We start from the raw sequence: 24,224 nt of genomic DNA, 5'->3' as shown, positions 1-24,224 counted from the left end.
GTTGTTAAAGAGCTGCGCCTATAGAACTGAAGACTTCTAAGCCAGGTAGTTCTCTTGCCTCTTAGCTATGGGACTGCTATAATAACTCCCTCAGGAAAGAAAGAGCCAGCTGGGCATGGTGGTGCATGCCAGTAATCCTGGCTACTATGGAGGCTGACCTAGGAGGATCCCTCGAGCCCAGGAGTTCAAGACCAGCCTAGGCAACATGGTGAAATCCTGTCTCTGGAAAAAAAAAGAGAGAGAGGAAAAAGAAAGACCTGATGCTGCCATGTGGCAATCTTTGTGTCTTCCTACTCCTTTTCAGTAGGGTGGTGTTAATGCAGCCTTTGGTAATCTAAGTCTAAATAAGTCTGAATGTTTAGTTAGGTCTAAGAAGACCACCTGGTGCATGTTGCTATAACCAACGCACATCAACCATAGTCACGTGTGTAGGAGGATGATATAAAAGTGCTTCAGGAGTTGGGTGTTGGAAGAGAAAGTGGTGGTAGGATTCATAGCAGATTAGAGAGAAGGGCATTAGGATATATGGTTGAGTAAGGAGAAAAGATACCGGAGGCACAAAATAAAGTGACATGGCTCTTAAGATTATGAGGGCCTAGATTAGGGTGGTGGTAATAGAAAAATAAACACAGCAAAAAGGACAAATCTAAGGTCAAGGCTGCAGTGAGCTGTTGAGCCATGACATGCCATTGCACTCCCGCCTGGGCAATAGCAAGACTTTCTCTCAGGAAAGAAAAGGAAAAAAAAAAAAAGTACCTGTCTTTCATTCCCTGATAGAACCTTTCTATTTATTAAACACACACACACACACACACACACACCACAAAATGAGAAAGAAATAGAGAGATAAAACGAATACAAATTCAAAATTTAGATTGCTAGTCACCCTATTGCCATGAACCAGGAGAACTTATTCTTCTTTTTTTTTCTTTTTTTTTTTATTATACTTTAAGTTTTAGGGTACATGTGCACAACGTGCAGGTTAGTTACATATGTATACATGTGCCATGTTGGTGTGCTGCACCCATTAACTTGTCATTTAACATTAGGTATATCTCCTAATGCTATCCCTCCCCCCTCCCCCCACCCCACAACAGTCCCTGGTGTGTGATGTTCCCCTTCCTGTGTCCATGTGTTCTCATTGTTCAATTCCCACCTATGAGTGAGAACATGCAGTGTTTGGTTTTTAGTCCTTGCGATAGTTTGCCGAGAATGATGGTTTCCAGCTTCATCCATGTCCCTACAAAGGACATGAACTCATCATTTTTTATGGCTGCATAGTATTCCATGGTGTATATGTGCCACATTTTCTTAATCCAGTCTATCATTGTTGGATATTTGGGTTGGTTCCAAGTCTTTGCTATTGTGAATAGTGCCACAATAAACATACATGTGCATGTGTCTTTATAGCAGCATGATTTATAATGCTTTGGGTATATACCCAGTAATGGGATTGCTGGGTCAAATGGGTATTTCTAGTTCTAGATCCCTGAGGAATCGCCACACTGTCTTCCACAATGGTTGAACTAGTTTACAGTCCCACCAACAGTGTAAAAGTGTTCCTATTTCTCCACATCCTCTCCAGCACCTGTTGTTTCCTGACTTTTTAATGATCACCATTCTAACTGGTGTGAGATGGTATCTCATTGTGGTTTTGATTTGCATTTCTCTCATGGCCAGTGATGATGAGCATTTTTTCATGTGTCTTTTGGCTGCATAAATATCTTCTTTTGAGAAGTGTCTGTTCATATCCTTCGCCCACTTTTTGATGGGGTTGTTTTTTTCTTGTAAATTTGTTTGAGTTCATTGTAGATTCTGGATATTAGCTGGTTGTCAGGTGAGTAGATTGCAAAAATTTCAGGAGAACTCTTTCATAACTGTACTTTACCTATATCACCGATCAAACCTATTGAGGAATACAATTTATGACTCATGAATACTTTGCTAACTAGAAACAATAAACTGCCCATCCTAAGAAGATACAAGGAAGATACATTGTCAGTCACTCACTGGAAAATGCAGGGGCTGTATAAGCTAAATAAAAATGAGCAGTCACTCCGTGTGGAATGGACATTGTATTTTGAAGCAGCCACAGTTATGCTCCTTAGTGCTCCCATCAGTTTATATTTCTGTAGAAACAGACCAGATCTCAATTCCAACTACAATAAACAACCACTTAAAAACAGAAAAGGTCACCTTATGTTGTTATTTGCCTCTTGGGTAATAAAAATCCCACTAGTAAAATACTTAAAGAAGAGACAAGTAAAGAGCCCAGGTAACTACACAGGTTTTGCATTGGCTCCCAGTGTTAATTTTTGTTTAAGCAGAAGTGGTAAAAGAGCACCCCACATTTCAGTCAGTCCAGCAAAAACAGAAGGCTGCTGAATACTGGGAATTAGACTCATAACTGCACAGTCACTTGGTTTCTTTGGGAAATTTATATGGAATTCAACTAGCATCAAGTTGGCTAAGTATGATCCAAGCACTCTGATTCTTTAGAAATATCCTTTATGGAAAGAGCACTCATTCCAGAGATTATGGAGAAAGCATGGTCTTTCAGTCCACATGGACACGAGTTTTAATTCTAGCCTCTCCACTCTAAGCCTCAATTTCCTCACTTATTAAATAGAAATACTGATAATTAATACATGGAAATATCCATTACAGTGTCTAAGCTGAAGCTGGTACTCTATAAATGACAGTTTCTATTATTATAAAAAGAATAGAGGCAGAAAAAATAGAATGGGCTTGAGCAAATATACTGAAAAACAAGTATAGGAGTACAACATATTTAAAAAGAAAAGAAAAAGCATACCTTTAAAGATAATGACATATAGGAATTGAAGGAAAATGTTTAATATAATTTCACTTTTTTAAAAAATTGAAAAGTCACAACCTCTATGAAAAAGAAACCAAAATTGGAATGGAGAAACAAAATGAAGTTAAAAATAAATATGGCTAAAAGGAATGTAAAAGGATAAAACGTAAATGTTAGTTTTTTAAAGGAATAGTAAGAGGAAATAAATAGAAATAAAATATTACTTTAGTGGTAATTTTAAAATTACAGATTTGATACTGAGGAAAATAGAATAAGTGATGAGAATTGTAAACTTAAAATGATCTTACAGAATGCAGAGGAAAAAGGTTAAGAAACAAATGAAAAAGATGAGAGCAAAAGGAAGAAAAAATAGAAATTTAAACTAAAAAGTCTTGATGTTTGGGGGGCAGTTCCAAGACAGCCGAATAGGAACAGCTCCAGTCTATAGCTCCCATCATGAGCGATGCAGAAGATGGGTGATTTCTGCATTGCCAACTGAGGTACCAGGTTCATCCCACTGCGGCTTGTCAGACAGTGGGTGCAGGACAGTGGGTGCAGCCCACCGAGCATGAGTCGAAGCAAGGCGAGGCATCACCTCACCCGGGAAGTGCAAGGGGTCAGGGAATTCATTTTTTTTTCTTTTTTTTTTTAATTTATTTTATTATTATTATTATTATACTTTAGGTTTTATGGTACATGTGCGCAATGTGCAGGTAAGTTACATATGTATACATGTGCCATGCTTTTGCGCTGCACCCACTAACTCGTCATCTAGCATTAGGTATATCTCCCAATGCTATCCCTCCCCCCTCCCCCGACCCCACAACAGTCCCCGAAGTGTGATGTTCCCCTTCCTGTGTCCATGTGTTCTCATTGTTCAATTCCCACCTATGAGTGAGAATATGCGGTGTTTGGTTTTTTGTTCTTGCGATAGTTTACTGAGAATGATGATTTCCAATTTCATCCATGTCCCTACAAAGGACATGAACTCATCATTTTTTATGGCTGCATAGTATTCCATGGTGTATATGTGCCACATTTTCTTAATCCAGTCTATCATTGTTGGACATTTGGGTTGGTTCCAAGTCTTTGCTATTGTGAATAATGCTGCAATAAACATACGTGTGCATGTGTCTTTATAGCAGCATGATTTATAGTCCTTTGGGTATATACCCAGTAATGGGATGGCTGGGTCGAATGGAATTTCTAGTTCTAGATCCCTGAGGAATCGCCACACTGACTTCCACAAGGGTTGAACTAGTTTGCAGTCCCACCAACAGTGTAAAAGTGTTCCTATTTCTCCACATCCTCTCCAGCACCTGTTGTTTCCTGACTTTTTAATGATTGCCATTCTAACTGGTGTGAGATGGTATCTCATTGTGGTTTTGATTTGCATTTCTCTGATGGCCAGTGATGGTGAGCATTTTTTTTATCTGTTTTTTGGCTGCATAAATGTCTTCTTTTAAGAAGTGTCTGTTCATATCCTTCGCCCAATTTTTGATGGGGTTGTTTTTTTTTTCTTGTAAATTTGTTGGAGTTCATTGTAGATTCTGGATATTAGCCCTTTGTCAGATGAGTAGGTTGCGAAAATTTTCTCCCATTTTGTAGGTTGCCTGTTCACTCTGATGGTAGTTTCCTTTGCTGTGCAGAAGCTCTTGAGTTTAATTGGATCCCATTTGTCAATTTTGGCTTTTGTTGCCATTGCTTTTGGTGTTTTAGACATGAAATCCTTGCCCATGCCTAGGTCCTGAATGGTAATGCCTAGGTTTTCTTCTAGGGTTTTTATGGTTTTAGGTCTAACATTTAAGTCTTTAATCCATCTTGAATTGATTTTTGTATAAGGTGTAAGGAAGGGATCCAGTTTCAGCTTTCTCCATATGGCTAGCCAGTTTTCCCAGCACCATTTATTAAATAGGGAATCCTTTCCCCATTTCTTGTTTTTCTCAGGTTTGTCAAAGATCAGATAGTTGTAGATATGTGGCATTATTTCTGACGGCTCTGTTCTGTTCCATTGATCTATATCTCTGTTTTGGTACCAGTACTATGCTGTTTTGGTTACTGTAGCCTTGTAGTATAGTTTGAAGTCAGGTAGTGTGATGCCTCCAGCTTTGTTCTTCTGGCTTAGGATTGACTTGGCAATGTGGGCTCTTTTTTGGTTCCATATGCACTTTAAAGTAGTTTTTTCCAATTCTGTGAAGAAAGTCATTGGTAGCTTGATGGGGATGGCATTGAATCTGTAAATTACCTTGGGAAGGATGGCCATTTTCACGATATTGATTCTTCCTACCCATGAGCATGGAATGTTCTTCCATTTGTTTGCATCCTCTTTTATTTCCTTGAGCAGTGGTTTGTAGTTCTCCTTGAAGAGGTCCTTCACATCCCTTGTAAGTTGGATTCCTAGGTATTTTATTCTCTTTGAAGCAATTGTGAATGGGAGTTCACTCATGATTTGGCTCTCTGTTTGTCTGTTATTGATGTATAAGAATGCTTGTGATTTTTGTACATTGATTTTGCATCCTGAGACTTTGCTGAAGTTGCTTATCAGCTTAAGGAGATTTTGGGCTGAGACAGTGGGGTTTTCTAGATATACCATCATGTCATCTGCAAACAGGGACAATTTGACTTCCTCTTTTCCTAATTGAATACCCTTGATTTCCTTCTCCTGCCTAATTGCCCTGGCCAGAACTTCCAACACTATGTTGAATAGAAGTGGTGAGAGAGGGCATCCCTGTCTTGTGCCAGTTTTCAAAGCGAATGCTTCCAGTTTTTGCCCATTCAGTATGATATTGGCTGTGGGTTTGTCATAGATAGCTCTTATTATTTTGAGATACGTCCCATCAATACCTAATTTATTGAGAGTTTTTAGCATGAAGGGTTGTTGAATTTTGTCAAAGGCCTTTTCTGCATCTATTGAGATAATCAAGTGGTTTTTGACTTTGGTTCTGTTTATATGCTGGATTACATTTATTGATTTGTGTATATTGAACCAGCCTTGCATCCCAGGGATGAAGCCCACTTGATCATGGTGGATAAGCTTTTTGATGTGCTGCTGGATTCTGTTTCCCAGTATTTTATTGAGGATTTTTGCATCAATGTTCATCAAGGATATTGGTCTAAAATTCTCTTTTTTTGTTGTGTCTCTGCCAGGCTTTGGTATCAGGATGATGCTGGCCTCATAAAATGAGTTAGGGAGGATTCCCTCTTTTTCTATTGATTAGAATAGTTTCAGAAGGAATGGTACCAGTTCCTCTTTGTACCTCTCGTAGAATTCGGCTGTGAACCCATCTGGTCCTGGACTTTTTTTGGTTGGTAAGCTATTGATTATTGCCACAATTTCAGTGCCTGTTATTGGTCTATTCAGAGATTCAACTTCTTCCTGGTTTAGTCTTGGGAGGGTGTATGTGTTGAGGAATTTATCCATTTCTTCTAGATTTTCTAGTTTATTTGTGTAGAGGTGTTTGTAGTATTCTCTGATGGTACTTTGTATTTCTGTGGGATCGGTGGTGATATCCCCTTTATCATTTTTTATTGCGTCTATTTGATTCTTCTCTCTTTTTTTCTTTATTAATCTTGCTAGCGGTCTATCAATTTTGTTGATCCTTTCAAAAAACCAGCTCCTGGATTCATTAATTTTTTGAAGGGTTTTTTGTGTCTCTATTTCCTTCAGTTCTGCTCTGATCTTAGTTATTTCTTGCCTTCTGCTAGCTTTTGAATGTGTTTGCTCTTGCTTTTCTAGTTCTTTTAATTGTGATGTTAGGGTGTCAATTTTGGATCTTTCCTGCTTTCTCTTGTGGGCATTTAGTGCTATAAATTTCCCTCTACACACTGCTTTGAATGCATCCCAGAGATTCTGGGATGTTGTGTCTTGGTTCTCGTTGGTTTCAAAGAACATCTTTATTTCTGCCTTCATTTAGTTATGTACCCAGTAATCATTCAGGAGCAGGTTGTTCACTTTCCATGTAGTTGAGCGGTTTTGAGTGAGATTCTTAATCCTGAGTTCTAGCTTGATTGCACTGTGATCTGAGAGATAGTTTGTTATAATTTCTGTTCTTTTGCATTTACTGAGGAGAGCTTTACTTCCAAGTACGTGGTCAATTTTGGAATAGGTGTGGTGTGGTGCTGAAAAAAATGTATATTCTGTTGATTTGGGGTGGAGAGTTCTGTAGATGTCTATTAGGTCCACTTGGTGCAGAGCTGAGTTCAATTCCTGGGTATCCTTGTTGACTTTCTGTCTCGTGGATCTGTCTAATGTTGACAGTGGGGTGTTAAAGTCTCCCACTATTAATGTGTGGGAGTCTAAGTCTCTTTGTAGGTCACTCAGGACTTGCTTTATGAATCTGTGTGCTCCTGTATTGGGTGCATATATATTTAGGATAGTTAGCTCTTCTTGTTGAATTAATCCCTTTACCATTATGTAATGGCCTTCTTTGTCTCTTTTGATCTTTGTTGGTTTAAAGTCTGTTTTATCAGAGACTAGGATTGCAACCCCTGCCTTTTTTTGTTTTCCATTTGCTTGATAGATCTTCCTCCATCCTTTTATTCTGAGCCTATGTGTGTCTCTGCACGTGAGATGGGTTTCCTGAATACAGCACACTGATGGGTCTTGAGACTTTATCCAATTTGCCAGTCTGTGTCTTTCAATTAGAGCATTTAGTCCATTTACATTTAAAGTTAATATTGTTATGTGTGAATTTGATCCTGTCATTATGATGTTAGCTGGTTATTTTGCTCATTAGTTGATGCAGTCTCTTCCTAGTCTCAATGGTCTTTACATTTTGGCATGATTTTGCAGTGGCTGGTACCGGTTGTGCCTTTCCATGTTTAGCGCTTCCTTCAGGAGCTCTTTTAGGGCAGGCCTGGTGTTGACAAAATCTCTGAGCATTTGCTTGTCTGTAAAGGATTTTATTTCTCCTTCACTTATGAAGCTTAGTTTGGCTGGATATGAAATTCTGGGTTGAAAATTCTTTTCTTTAAGAATGTTGAATATTGGCCCCCACTCTCTTCTGGCTTGTAGGGTTTCTGCCGAGAGATCCGCTGTTAGTCTGATGGGCTTCCCTTTGATGGTAACCCGACCTTTCTCTCTGGCTGCCCTTAACATTTTTTCCTTCATTTCAACTTTGGTGAATCTAACAATTATGTGTCTTGGAGTTGCTCTTCTCGAGGAGTATCTTTGTGGCATTCTCTGTATTTCCTGAATCTGAATGTTGGCCTGCCTTGCTAGATTGGGGAAGTTCTCCTGGATATTATCCTGCAGAATGTTTTCCAACTTTTTTCCATTCTCCCCGTCACTTTCAGGTACACCAATCAGACGTAGATTTGGTCTTTTCACATAGTCCCACATTTCTTGGAGGCTTTGCTCGTTTCTTTTTATTCTTTTTTCTCTAAACTTCCCTTCTTGCTTCATTTCATTCATTTCATCTTCCAGGGCTGATACCCTTTCTTCCATTTGATCGCATCGGCTCCTGAGGCTTCTGCATTCTTCACGTAGTTCTCGAGCCTTGGTTTTCAGCTCCATCAGCTCCTTTAAGCACTTCTCTGTATTGGTTATTCTAGTTATACATTCTTCTAAATTTTTTTCAAAGTTTTCAACTTCTTTGCCTTTGGTTTGAATATCCTCCCGTAGCTCAGAGTAATTTGATCGTCTGAAGCCTTCTTCTCTCAGCTCGTCAAAGTCATTCTCCATCCAGCTTTGTTCCGTTGCTGGTGAGGAACTGCGTTCCTTTGGAGGAGGAGAGGTACTCTGCTTTTTAGAGTTTCCAGTTTTTCTGCTCTGTTTTTTCCCCATCTTTGTGGTTTTATGTACTTTTGGTCTTTGATGATGGTGATGTACAGATGGGTTTTTGGTGTGGATGTCCTTTCTGTTAGTTTTCCTTCTAACAGACAGGACCCTCAGCTGCAGGTCTGTTGGAGTACCTGGCAACAGACCAGTTGACAGTACCTGTGTGAGGTGTCAGTCTGCCCCTGCTGGGGGGTGCCTCCCAGTTAGGCTGCTCGGGGAACAGGGGTCAGGGACCCACTTGAGGAGGCAGTCTGCCCGTTCTCAGATCTCCAGCTGCGTGCTGGGGGAACCACTGCTCTCCTCAAAGCTGTCAGACAGGGACATTTAAGTCTGCAGAGGTTACTGCTGTCTTTTTGTTTGTCTGTGCCCTGCCCCCAGAGGTGGAGCCTACAGAGGCATGCAGGCCTCCTTGAGCTGTGGTGGGCTCCACCCAGTTCAAGCTTCCCAGCTGCTTTGTTTACCTAAGCGAGCCTCGGCAATGGCGGGCGCCCCTCCCCCAGCCTCGCTGCTGACTTGCTGTTTGATCTCAGACTGCTGTGCTAGCAATCAGCGAGACTCCGTGGGCGTAGGACCCTCTGAGCCAGGTGCGGGCTATAATCTCCTGGGGCACCGTTTCCTAAGCCCGTCGGAAAAGCACAGTATTCGGGTGGGAGTGACCCGATTTTCCAGGTGCCGTCTGTCACCCCTTTCTTTGACTAGGAAAGGGAACTCCCTGACCCCATGCGCTTCCTGAGTGAGGCAATGCCTCACCCCTGCTTCGGCTGGTGCACGGTGCACTCACCCACTGACCTGTGCCCACCGTCTGGCAGTCCCTAGTGAGAAGAACACGGTACCTCAGATGGAAATGCAGAAATCACCCGTCTTGTGCGTCGCTCACGCTGGGAGCTGTAGACTGGAGCTGTTCCTATTCGACCATCTTGGCTCCTCCCCCGGGAATTCCTTTTCCTAGCCAAGGGAAGCTGTGACAGACAACACCTGGAAAATGGGGTCACTCCCACCCTAATACTGCACATTTCCAATGGTCTTAGCAAACAGCACACCAGGAGATTATATCCGGCACCTGGCTCAGAGGGTCCCACGCCCACAGAGCCTTGCTCATTGCTAGCACAGCAGTCTGAGATCGAACTGCAAGGTGGCTGCAAGGCTAGGGGAGGGGTGCCCACCATTGCTGAGGCTTGAGTAGGTAAATAAAGCAGCCAGGAAGCTCGAACTGGGTGGAGCCCACTGCAGCTCAAGGAGGACTGCCTGCATCTGTAGACTCCACCTCTGGGGGCAGGGCATAGCCTAACAAAAGGCAGCAGAAACCTCTGCAGACTTAAATGTCCCTGTCGAACAGCTGTGAAGACAGTAGTTGTTCTCCCAGCCCAGAGTTTGAGATCTGAGAACGGACAGACTGCCTCCTCAAGTGGGTCCCTGACCCCCGAGTAGCCTAACTGGGAGGCACTCCACAGTAGGGGTAGACTGACACCACACACGTCTCAGAGGGTACCCCTCTGAGACAAAGCTTCCAGAGGAAGGATCAGGCAACAACATTTGCTGTTCAGCAATATTCACTGTTCTGCAGCCTCCAATGCTGATACACAGGAAAACAGGGTCTGGAGTGGACCTCCAGCAAACTCCAACAGACCTGCAGCTGAGGGTCCTGACTGTTAGAAGGAAAACTAACAAAGAGAAAGGACATCCACACCAAAATCCCATCTGTACATCACCATCATCAAAGACCAAAGGTAGATAAAACCACAAAGATGGGGAAAAAACAGAGCAGAAAAGCTGAAAATTCTAAAAATCACAGCACCTCTCCCCCTCCAAAGAAACGCAGCTCCTCACCAGCAATGGAACAAAGATGGACAGAGAATGACTTTGAGGAGTTGAGAGAAGGCTTCAGATGATCAAATTTCTCCAAGCTAAAGGAAGAAGTTCGAACCCATTGGAAAGAAGCTAAAAACCTTCAAAAATGATTAGACGAATGGCTAACTAGAATAACCAGTAAAGAGAAGTCCTTTAACGACCTGATGGAGCTGAAAACCATGGCACAAGAATTACGTGATGAATGCACAAGCTTCAGTAGCTGATTTGATCAAGTGGAAGAAAGGGTATCAGTGATTGAAGATCAAATGAATGAAATGAAGCGAGAAGAGAAGTTTAGAGAAAAAATAGTAAAAAGAAACAAACAAAGCCTCCAAGAAATATGGGACTATACAAAAAGACCAAATCTACGTCTGATTGGTGTACCTGAAAGTGACGGGGAGAATGGAAACAAGTTGGAAAACACTCTGCAGCATATTATCCAGGAGAACTTCCCCAATCTAGAAAGGCAGGCCAACATTCAAGTTCAGGAAATACAGAGAACACCACAAAGATACTCCTCGAGAAGAGCAACTCCAAGACACATAATTGTCAGATTCACCAAAGTTGAAATGAAGGAAAAAATGTTAAGGGCAGCCAGAGAGAAAGGGCGAGTTACCCACAGAGGGAAGCCCATCAGACTACAGCAGATCTCTCGGCAGAAACTCTACAAGCCAGAAGAGAGTGGGAGCCAATACTCAACATTCTTAAAGAAAAGAATTCTCAAACCAGAATTTCATATCCAGCCAAACTAAGCTTCAGAAGTGAAGGAGAGATAAAATACTTTACGGACAAGCAAATGCTGAGAGATTTTGTCACCACCAGGTCTGCCCTACAAGAGCTCCTGAATGAAGCACTAAACATGGAAAGGAACAACCAGTACCAGCCACTGCAAAGACATGCCAAACCGTAAAGACCATCGATGCTAGGAAGAAACTGCATCAACTAATGAGCAAAATAACTAGCTAACATCATAACAACAGGATAAAATTCACACATAACAATATTAACCTGAAATGTAAATGGGCTAAATGCTCCAATTAAAAGACACAGACTGGCAAATTGGATAAAGAGTCAAGACCTATCAGTGTGCTGTATTCAGGAGACCCATCTCATGTGCAGAGACACACATGGGCTCAAAATAAAGGGATGGAGGAAGATCTAACAAGCAAATGTAAAGCAAAAAAAACACAGGGGTTGCAATCCTAGTCTCTTATAAAACAGACTTTAAACCAACAAAGATCAAAAGAGACAAAGAAGGCCATTACATAATGGTAAAGGGATCAATTCAACAAGAAGAGCTAACTATCCTAAATATGTATGCACCCAATACAAGAGCAACCAGATTCATAAAGCAAGTCCTTAGAGACCTATAAAGAGACTTAGACTCCCACACAATAATAATGGGAGACTTTAACACCCCACTGTCAACATTAGACAGATCAATGAGACAGAAAGTTAACAAGAATATCCAAGAATTGAACTCAGCTCTGCACCAAGTGGACCTAATAGACATTTACAGAACTCTCCACCCCAAATCAACAGAATATACATTTTTTTTCAGCACCACACCACACCTATTCCAAAATTGACCACGTACTTGGAAGTAAAGCTCTCCTCAGCAAATGTAAAAGAACAGAAGTTATAACAAACTGTCTCTCAGACCACAGTGCAATCAAATTAGAATTCAGGATTAGGAAACTCACTCAGAACCGTTCAACTACATGGAAAGTGAACAACCTGCTCCTGAATGATTACTGGGTACATAACGAAATGAAGGCAGAAATAAAGATGTTCTTTGAAAACAATGAGAACAAAGACACAACACACCAGTATCTCTGGGACACATTTAAAGCAGTGTGTAGAGGGAAATTTATAGCACTAAATGCCCACAAGAGAAAGCAGAAAAGATCTAAAATTGACACCCTAACATCACAATTAAAAGAACTAGAGAAGCAAGAGCAAACACATTCAAAAGCTAGCAGAAGGCAAGAAATAACTAAGATCAGAGCAGAACTGAAGGAAATAGAGACACAAAAAACCCTTCAAAAAAACCAATGAATCCAGGAGCTGGTTAATTGAAAAGATCAACAAAACTGATAGACTGCTAGCAAGACTAATAAAGAAGAAAAGAGAGAAGAATCAAAAAGATGCAATAAAAAATGATAAAGGGGATATCACCACTGATCCCACAGAAATACAAACTACCATCAGAGAATACTACAAACACCTCTACACAAATAAACTAGAAAATCTAGAAGAAATGAATAAATTCCTGGACACATACACCCTCCCAAGACTAAACCAGGAAGAAGTTGAATCCCTGAATAGACCAATAACAGGCTCTGAAATTGAGGCAATAATTAATAGCTTACCAACCAAAAAAAGTCCAGAACCAGACAGATTCAAGGCAGAATTCTACGAGAGGTACAAAGAGGAGCTGATACCATTCCTTCTGAAACTATTCCAATCAATAGGAACAGAGGGAATCCTCCCTAATTCATTTTATGAGGCCAGCGTCATCCTGATACCAAAGCCTGGCAGAGACACAACAAAAAAAGAGAATTTTAGACCAACATCCCTGATGAACATTGATGCAAAAATCCTCTTTAAAATACTGGCAAAACAAATCCAGCAGCACATCAAAAAGCTTATCCACCATGACAAAGTGGGTTTCATCCCAGGGATGCAAGGCTGGTTCAAAAATGCAAATTAATAAACGTAATCCAGCATATAAACAGAATCAAAGACAAAAACCACATGGTTATCTCAATAGATGCAGAAAAGGCCTTTGACAAAATTCAACAGCCCTTCATGCTAAAAACTCTCAATAAATTAGGTATTGATGGGACGTATCTCAAAATAATAAGAGCTATCTATGACAAACCCACAGCCAATATCATACTGAATGGGCAAAAACTGGAAGCATTCCCTTTAAAAACTGGCACAAGACAGGGATGCCTTCTCTCACCACTCCTATTCAACATTGTATTGGAAGTGCTGGCCAGGGCAATCAGGAAGGAGAAAGAAATAAAGGGTATTCGATTAGGAAAAGAGGAAGTCAAATTGTCCCTGTTTGCAGATGACATGATTGTATATTTAGAAAACCCCATCATCTTAGCCCAAAATCTCCTTAAGCTGATAAGCAACTTCAGCAAAGTCTCAGGATACAAAATCAATGTGCAAAAATCACAAGCATTCCTATAAACCAATAATAGACAAACAGAGAGCCAAATCATGAGTGAACTCCCATTCACAATTGCTTCAAAGAGAATAAAATACCTAGGAATCCAACTTACAAGTGATGTGAAGGACCTCCTCAAGGAGAACTACAAACCCCTGCTCAACGAAATGAAAGAGGACAAAACAAATGGAAGAACATTCCATGCTCATGGATAGGAAGAATCAATATTGTGAAAATGGCCATACTGTCCAAGGTAATTTAGATTCAATGCCATCTCCATCAAGCTACCAATGACTTTCTTCACAGAACTGGAAAAAACTACATTAAAGTTCACATGGAACCAAAAAAGAGCCCGCATTGCCAAGTCAATCCTAAGCCAAAAGAACAAAGCTGGAGGCATCACACTACCTGACTTCAAACTATACTACAAGGCTACAGTAACCAAAACAGCACGGTACTGGTACCAAAACAGAGATGTAGACCAATGGAACAGAATAGAGCTCTCGGAAATAATACCACACATCTACAACCATCTGATCTTTGACAAACCTGAGAAAAACAAGAAATGGGGAAAGGATTCCCTATTTAATAAATGATGCTGGGAAAACTGGCTAGCCATATGTAGAAAGCTGAAACTGGATCTCTTCCTTACATCTTATATAAAAATTAATTCAAAATGGATTAAAGACTTAAACGTTAGACCTAAAACCATAAAAACCCTAGAAGAAAACCTAGGCAATACCATTCAGGACATAGGCATAGGCAAGGACTTCATGTCTAAAACACCAAAAGCAATCACAACAAAAACCAAAATTGACAAATGGGATCTAATTAAACTAAAGTGCTTCTGCATAGCAAAAGAAACTACCATCAGAGTGAACAGGAAACCTATAGAATGAGAGAAAATTTTTGCAATCTACTCATCTGATAAAGGGCTAATATCCAGAATCTACAATGAACTCAAACAAATTTACAAGAAAAAAACAAACAACCCCATCAAAAAGTGGGCAAAGGATATGAACAGACACTTCTCAAAAGAAGACATTTATGCAGCCAAAAGACACATGAAAAAATGCTCATCATCACTGGCCATCAGAGAAATGCAAATCAAAACCACAATGAGATACCATCTCATACCATTTAGAATGATGATCATTAAAAAGTCAGGAAACAACAGGTGCTGGAGAGGATGTGGAGTAATAGGAACACTTTTACACAGTTGGTGGAACTGTAAACTAGTTCAACCATTGTGGAAGAGAATATGGCAATTCCTCAAGGATCTAGATCTAGAAATACCATTTGACCCAGCCATCCCATTACTGGTATATACCCAAAGGATAAGACATATGCACACGTATGTTTATTGTGGCACTATTCACAATAGCAAAGACTTATAACCAACCCAAATGTCCAACAATGATAGACTGGATTAAGAAAATCTGGCACATATACACCATGGAATACTATGCAGCCATAAAAAATGATGAGTTCATGTCCTTTGTAGGGACATGGATGAAGCTGGAAACCATCATTCTCGGCAAACTATCGCAAGGACAAAAAACCAAACACCGCATATTCTCACTCATAGGTGGGAATTGAACAATGAGAACACATGGACACAGGAAGGGGAACATCACACAGCGTGGCCTGTTGTGGGGTGGGGGGAGGGGGGAGGGATAGCATTAGGAGATATACCTAAGGTAAATGACAAGTTAATGGGTGCAGCACACCAACATGGCACATATATACATATGTAACAAACCTTCATGTTGTGCACATATACCCTAGAACTTAAAGTATAATAATAAAAAAGTCTTGATTTTCCTAAAAACAATAAATAAGAATGATTAAAGATGCAATTTATCAAAAACAGGACGGAATAAATTTTTTTCTGAGCCAAGACAGACCAACATAAAAAGATAATATATCAACAAGTGCCCTTTCTGAGGAAATTACACAAGAAGGTAATCCAGCCTGTGCAAATTAGATCAGAATGAAGATTTCAAGAAAGATGAGGAAATTTTAAAATGGTGATGAATGGGCTGAGATCCTACTGAAGGATGAAACCATAAAAGCCATACATAATACAAAAAGCCACTACCTAAGCTCTGGAGAATGGACAAAAGCAGAGCTTGGGAGGGAGCACATGTCAAAGGCAGAGAAAAGAGGTGCTGCAGATAGTAAGTTTCCAGATTTTGTGACTTTTAGACTCAGGTTAAGTGCAGTTGACATACTTATTGGAATCAGGAGGCAAGGACACTAGAGGAAAAAAGCACTCTTTTTCTTTCCTAAAGATACATGTTTAGAAAATCAAAACACTTTTCCAGACAGGACTCTGTGGGATAAAGTTACCCCTGACCCATAACACCTTCCAGACTAAAATATATTATTAATATCTAACACTTAATACACAGGCAATATAATTCTAATTTCTCTCAACTACAATATTTTGGAAGATATTCCTACCAAAACAAGTAGGCTGGTACAGCTCTTTCTTTATCTTGAGATAAAATAAATAGAAATTTAAGAAATCACCTATACAATTATAATTTTTACAATTATAGCTTTCTTAACCAGAAAGAGCACCATCATTCTTCAGTTTAGTTTATGGTCAAAAAAATTACAGTTAAATGTCTAATATTAAGTCCATGCTCAGATGTTCAGAAACTGTAGTTTAAAACAAAAAATCACCCAGAAAATGTTGAATAACCCCCTGCCTCCAGAGGTTTCTTCTAAGATTATGCTTACATTATGTTCCAGTGTCACACAGACATTTTAAAGCTACATTTCCTTACTGCTTCAGCAAATAAAAGAAAGTGTTTAACATATGAAGTATAATTAGATTTCTGCAGATGTTCTATAAGAAGTAAGGTCAAGTCTATAAAAAAACTAATTGCTTTTTAAAAAGCATTATAGTAAAATTACAATATATATGTTTTATAAGAAACATTTAAAGAAGTAAACCACTTTATAATATGACAGATGTAAAAAAAAAAACTTTAAGACTTCATATAAATCCATTCGTTTTCTACTTCCTATGTCCCATTTCCTTGCATCATCAGATATAAGCATTTATCACTAAAAGCAGTTTTAAGTCATTTTATGAACAATTTATCCAAAGTATAAAGTGATACAATTAACTTTTAGGTGCATTTTGCAATAACGTGAACCCTTTTTATGGTCTCCTAGAGATAAAAAGAAAACATTCATATTAGAACATTTTACTTGATTTATTATAATGGAAGAGTATATAGACCAAAAAGCTAACTTGACCAATCAAATCCAATTAGAAAATACTATAGAGGAAAATTATTCATGCTATATCATGTGTTTCGAAGAACTGCATTTCATTGCTTTTTGGAAAAAAAGACATTTTGAGTTTTTACATATTTTCCTCCAAAATGCTGTTGCTCATTTGTCTGTTCCTACCTACACATTGGGTTTCTCTCTTTGGCAACTGAAATTATGTCACAGCACAGAGAACAGCTGTGATAGAGAATTACAAGGAAAATTTCAACTGCCTTGCAGTCCACCAATGGCACAGACTTTTTAACACACACACAAAGATTTATAAGCAAATCTAAGCAATGTTTCTCTTCCCAAAATGTATCCTCATTGCGTTCTCCATTGCTGCTGGTGCAATAGTGGAAAAAGTGCTCTAAAAGAGCAATTACATGGGGGGAACATTTCTAATATCTGCTAATGAAATACAGCATTTTGAACACCTTATAGCGCAATAGAATTATCTGTGATAATTTTTTTTTTTTATAAAGGGTCTCACTCCGTCACCCAGGCACAATCTGAGTTGAGTGGCACAATCTGAGCTCCACTGCAGCCTCAACCTCCCGGGCTCAAGCAATCTTCCCACCTCAGCCACTATGCCCAGTTAATTTTTTAATTTTTTGTAGAAACGAAGTCTCAGAATGTTGCACAAGTTGGTCTCAAACTCCTGGGCTCAAGTGATCCTCCCGCCTCAGCCACCCAAAGTGCTGGGATTACAGGCATGAGCCACTGTGCCCAACCTGAGATACTTATTGAAAATACAGATTCCTAAACCCCACCCAGACTTACAAACTCAGAACTTCCAGCATGGCTCCCATATATTTGTATTAAAAAAAATCTATTTTACTTGTTCTGATGCGCAGCCAGGTCTGGGAATCACTGTTATATGAGATCACTCCAACACAATCCATTTACTTCATTTTTATTTTTTGTCACATCATGGTTACCATATACTTTAATTTGTGTAAAAACATTTCTATCAGCCAGGCGCAGTGGCTCACACCTGTAATCCCAGCACTTTGGGAGGCCAAGGCGGGAGGATCACGAGGTCAGGAGTTCGAGACCAGCCTGACCAACGTGATGAAACTCCACCTCTACTAAAAATTTTAAAAAAAAAAAATCAGCCAGGAGTGGTGGCAGGCACCTGTAATCTCAGCTACTCAATATATGGCTTTGCAAAGATGCAAAAATTCAAAAATAACAAAGAAATATATTGGGAATACAGGGAGGAAGAGATCAAGTCATCCACTGAAGAAAAAGAAAATTAGTCTGCATGCAAATATCTCTATAGTAACATTCAACATTTAATAAAGCAGTGGAGCAATTTTAAAAATTATAATCCGAGAATATAAACATAGCCGAATGTTTGCTTGAATATAAAGACAACATTCAACCAATTTTTAACATGGACAATCTCATTTCCTATTCCCATCTCTTTCTATGTGGGGGAAACTCCATTAATGTAACACTCCTCAATCTCTCCTAAGAAGTACCTTAGCTTATTACTGATTTGATGAAATTAGGATTACACATCATGTCCCAGACCCTCCTTTCTGCCATTGCTTTGATAGTTGCCTGAGTACAGAAACTATGACATATCAATTATTCTCAACCATGTATCAGGTCTAGTACAACATTCCTTAATGTGGACATGTTTAACATTTTGAGAGGCATAATTCTTCATGTATTACAGGACTTTAAACCCTGCTCCCCATACACTAAATGACAGAAGTACCTCCTAATTACTGGGACAGCCAAAATGACCCACTCACATGTGCAAGTGTAATTTCTAGGGAGGAAATTTCCCCAAGTTGAAAACAACTTTGGCTTGAAGAAAAGTCCCTTCCACAGGAGAGTCATGTGATCATTCAGCCTGTTCATGACTGGGGTCATATATCTGCCTGATTCTTGGGTTCAGTATTAAGAAGACCACTTGCCTGCAGATAATAGAAAATAGCTAACGTTTATTGTGGGCACACAATACAGACACAATCCCAAGAATGTTAGATGTATACAACATTGAATCCTCAAAAGTAGCCTCTGAATTAAATACTGCTATCTTCCCAATTGCAAAGAAGAGATATAAAGGGATCACAATCCTATCACCTAGTACATGGGCAAGGAACAGTGAAAAAAATCAGTCAGACATGGGGAAGTAAAATATAACATACAGATTATATTTTCTGATACAGCCAGGAAGTGCCTTTAAACTTTTACACAGTACAGACCAAAAGAGTTCTGGACCCCTGCAAAACTAGCAAAGGAGCAAACATGGAAGACATGTGGTGCCCTGGAAACCAAGTAAAGCAAGTTTTTCAAGGATGAGTAAGAGAGATCAACCACGTCAAAAGCTGATGCTAAGTCAAGTAATATAAGAACTGAGACATAATCACTAGTGACATAGAGGTTACCAATGACCTTGAGGAAGTTTCAGTGAAGTGGCATGTGTGTGTCAAGAGGGCAAAAACATGATTGGAGTGGACTCATAAGACAACCGGGGAGAAAACAGATGGCCCCTTTTGAAGAATTTTGCTATACCACAGAGCAGGAAAACAGGACCATAGCTGATGGCAAGAAAGGGGATAAAGAAAAGGTTTTTAAAGATGGAAGAAATAATAGCATGGTATTTGTAATTGCATATTTGTATGCTGATTGAATGTCTAATTGAGAGGGAATAAATAATTACAGAGGAGAAAAAGGGTCAAAGATTGAAGTACAGTCCTTAAATAGGCAAGACGTGCATAAAGAATGAGGTTGGCCTTAGATTGGAACATGAATAGTTCACCTAGAGTACCTGACAGGAAGACAAAGTACACAAAATCAGTGCAAGCAAAAAGGTAAATTGGATGTAAGAGGCTAGTGAAAATTACCCTCTGATTGCTTTTATTTTCTCAGTAAAATATGAAGAAAATCTATAAATGAAAGTAAGGCTAGAAAAAGAGGTAATATAAGCTTAACATGTCCAAATTTGAATTCCTTATTTTCCACCCCTTTATTAGTTAGAGTTTGCTATATAACAAAACACCCCAAAACACACTGGCTTGAAACAAGCACCACTTGCTGTGAGTAGAATTGTGTCCTAAAAATTAATAATAATACTGAAGTCCTAACTCCCAGTACCTGTGAGTGTGACTTTATTTGGAAATACCGTACATCTTGGCAAATGTTAAGATGAGATCAAACTGGATAAGGGGGGCCTTGAACCCCAGTAACTTATAAGGAGATCATCTGAAGGCAGAGACACACAAAGAAGGCGGCTATGTGAAGATGGGGGCAGAGGCAAGAGTGAAGCTGCTACAAGGCAAAGAATGCCAAGAACTGCCAGCAGCCACAAGGAGCTAGAAAGACGCAAGGAAGGATTCTTCCCTAGAACTTTCAGTGGGAGCATAGCCCTGCCAACACATTTAGGTTGGACTGCTAGTCAACGGAACCGTGAGAAAATAAATTTCTTTTGTCTTAAGTTACTCAGTGACTTAAACTCATGACGTCGTCATTCTGTGTGTCAGCTGGGTAGCTCTTCTGGTCTAAGCTGGCTTTCCTGATCTCTGCTGAGCTCTCTCAGACACCTGTCTGGATGTTGGGCAGCTGGATGATCTCATGCATCTGTGCAGCTGAGTTCTCAAACACATCTGGAGGTTGGCAGTCTTTCAGCCAGGATACCTCAATCCTCAAGGGATGAGGAAAGAGACTCTATCTCTTGATGCAGTGTCACATTGCAAGGGAATTTATGCAAAAGGAAAAACAATCTCTGGTTATTTTTATAATCCTTCACAATGTGTAAATCTTACCTACCCGCAGCTTTCCCCCAACTCAATGGATGGCAACTCCATCTTTCCATGTACTCAGGCCAAAATCTTATAGTCATCTTTGAATACTTTCTTTTTCTCATATGAAAATTCAAGCTATCAGCAAATCTTGCAGGCTCTATCTTTAAAGTACATCCAGAATCTACCATTTCTCATAACCATCACTGCTAGCATTCTGGCCTAAGCCACCATTATCTGTCACCTGGATTACTACAATAACTTCCCAGTAAGCCTATCTGCTTCTACTTTCACCTTCCTACCACCTGTTATTTTCATCACAACATCCACAGTAACCCTTTTAAAACATATGTCAGATCATATCACCCTTCTGCTTAAAACCCTAAAAGTAGAATACTCAGAATAAAAGCAAAGACCTTGAAATGGTCCACAAGGCCTCACACAATCTGGCTGCCCTTTTCTTCCCTGACCTCATCGTCTCCTCTCCACCTCACTTACCCCATTCCAGCCACACTAGCTTTTCATTGTCCTTTGAAAAAGTCACATATTAGGGACTTTGTTTTAACTACTCTCTCCACCCAGAACACTCTTGTCCCATGTATTTGTTTACTAACTCCCTCACCTCCTTTGTGTCTTTGCTCAAATATCACCTTCTCTGGGATCTTACCTGGACCATGCTAATACTCCACCCTACCCTCCCCAACCCAGACCTTCAATCCGATTTACCGTGCTCTCTTTTTTCCTTTCTCCATAGTGCTTAAAACCTTCTATACCTTTATTCATTCGTTTTATTGTATATTGTCTATTTTTCCCAAAAAAAATTCAAGTTCCACAAAGGCATGAATTTCTGTCAGTTTTGTTCACTAATATGTCCCAATGTCAGAAGAAATTGTCACAGAATTGGAAAAGGGTGACAGAGGATTACTGAGTGTCCTTTCGGTGGAATGCTGGACATGGTCTAGTAAATCTCTAGGGATTTTCAGATTCTATACATATGTGCACTTGCCGAGACCAGCTCGGTCGGGGAGACCCTAACCCAGTGGCACTAGAGGAATTAAAGACACACACACAGAAATATAGAGAGGTGAAGTGGGAAATTAGGGGTCTCACAGCCTTCAGAGCTGAGAGCCCCGAACAGAGATTTACCCACATATTTATTCACAGCAAGCCAGTCATTAGCATTGTTTCTATAGATATTCGATTAACTAAAAGTATCCCTTATGGGAAACGAAGGGATGGGCCGAATTAAAGGAATAGGTTGGGCTAGTTAACTGCAGCAGGAGCGTGTCCTTAAGGCACAGATCACTCATGCTATTGTTTGTGGCTTAAGAATGCCTTTAAGTGGTTTTCTGCCCTGGGCGGGCCAGGCGTTCCTTGCCCTCATTCCTGTAAACGCACAACCTTCCAGCTTGGGCGTTAGGGCCATTATGAACATGTTACAGTGCTGCAGAGATCTGGTTTATGGTCCGTTTTGGGGCCAGTTTATGGCCTGATTTTGGGGGCCTGCTCCCAACATGCACCTTTGATTGTCTTTAACTGATCCTGTAGAGATAGAAGTTAGCTTAGAAAGAAACAGATGGTAAAGCAAGTTTCTCTTTCCATAGGAATGCAAGTGATTTACGTTCACAGCAATGTAAATGTATTTTGTTCCTTACATCTTGTTGATCCCATCATTAATTGAGTTAAATACAATATTTGACATGTGTTTAAATCTTATGCCTATCAATGTCACATTTTTACCTTTTTGATAATTACTCTTTTCAGCACTGTTGCAAGTCACACACTGGGATTCCCAACTGGACTGACCCGACAGAGCCATGTAAACTGTGTTGCCAGAGAAGCATACTCCACGGGCTATTTAAACCCAAGCACAGCTTTTCTTGGCTTCCACAGTGAATCCCAGGGGGCAATAGAAGCTTATCTTTGCTGATAGTTTCTCTAGGATTGTTGTTTCCTCTCTACTGATGTTGTGTTTTGTTTTTGTTGCTGCTATGTAGACAGCTAAAAAGATATTCCCCATTCATGGCAGCAATGATTGAGAATGTGGTTTATAGTCTAAGCCTTGGTGCATTATCTCAACTGATGAGAGCAATCCATTTTCTTAGGTGGATTGCTGTCATTCCAAGCACCCAAGTTGGGTAAAAGATAAGAGAAAATCTGATTTGTTAGTCAGATTTGTCTGCTTGTTTGAAGGTCTACTTGTGAGCACAAATCCATTAGGAATTCATACCCACTAATAATAAGAAATGCTTTGAAATCTGGGCCAGGGATTTTGTTTGTTTGTTTTTCTGTTTACTTTCGACCCATAGCTGAAGTTGTACAACTTAGGATATTGAGCTTGCTATGTGCCTCTGTGTCTAATATGTCTGTGTATCTGTAATTGAGGTAACTCTTGACCTCTTGTTATATAAATACAAAATGTTTTTCTCTCTCCGGAGAGTGCAAGGTTAATCATATAAATTATAATGTCTCTTAAACAAGTGTCATTCTAATTAGTTTATAGAGATAGCTATCAACATGGTCTAAGCAACTACTATCTCCAATATTCCTATAATTCACAAAACAATAAGGAAATTGAATTTCTAATAAGTTGAATATGCTAAACATTTAAGAAAAAAATTCCTTTTATAGAAGCTGCTAGCTCAGAAATATTTTAAGAATCCAAGATCACATTACTAAGATTTGATTACATGGATTTGATAGTTTAGATTTTTTTTAAAAGAGCTAGGTCTTTTCTCTAATTTATCAGAGTTAAATTTAACAGAAATTTACTTTTTATTTTTTATAAGAGTTAAATTGTCTCTTCATGAAGAAACTAGTTAATATGAACTTCCTAACATGACTCCAACATCACATTTAAGCTTCCAAAAAAATAAAAATTTGTGTAAAACTAATTTGAATCATTGTGACAAACTTTATATCAACAGTAATTATGATATAATGTCTCAGCTTAAACATAATTTCTAAGATCTTAGGTAACTTAAAATCTTAAATTAATATTAAATTGAGTTAGCTAATATGTAATTCTACACAATTTCTAAGATAGAATACTTAAACGTTGGTTACTCACCACAATTTTGTTTGTATGTTATTTTTATGTACTGTAAAGTGACTTTTTTGTGTCATGTTAATGTACGCATTCATTTTTGGTACTTTAACGTGTAAAGCTATTACATGTGGCTAAAAAAAAGTTCGCTAATGTGTATTCATAGTCATGCTCTGCTAAAATGCTTGTATGATGATTTTCAGTTGCCTATCTCTCAGCTTTCTCTGTAAAATAGAAGTACTTTTACCAATCTGTATATGCATTCAATATATTTATAGATGATTTGTTTATTTTAAATTAAAAGGAAAAAAGACATGCTGAAATAATCAATATATCATCCAGTTAAAACCTCTATTTAGGCACCCCATTACAAATGGGGCACATAGCAAATGGAATAAATGTGAGGGGAGTCATAATAAAAAAAATTAATAAGCACTTTTAATGTTACAAGTGATTAATTGAGGCTCACGTAAAATAGAAATGCAAATTGAGTGTAAAGAGTGTTC

Source organism: Pongo pygmaeus, chromosome 6 (assembly GCF_028885625.2).
Source record: "Pongo pygmaeus isolate AG05252 chromosome 6, NHGRI_mPonPyg2-v2.0_pri, whole genome shotgun sequence".
Lineage (NCBI taxonomy): Eukaryota > Metazoa > Chordata > Mammalia > Primates > Hominidae > Pongo > Pongo pygmaeus.
This window is presented reverse-complemented; position numbering follows the sequence as displayed.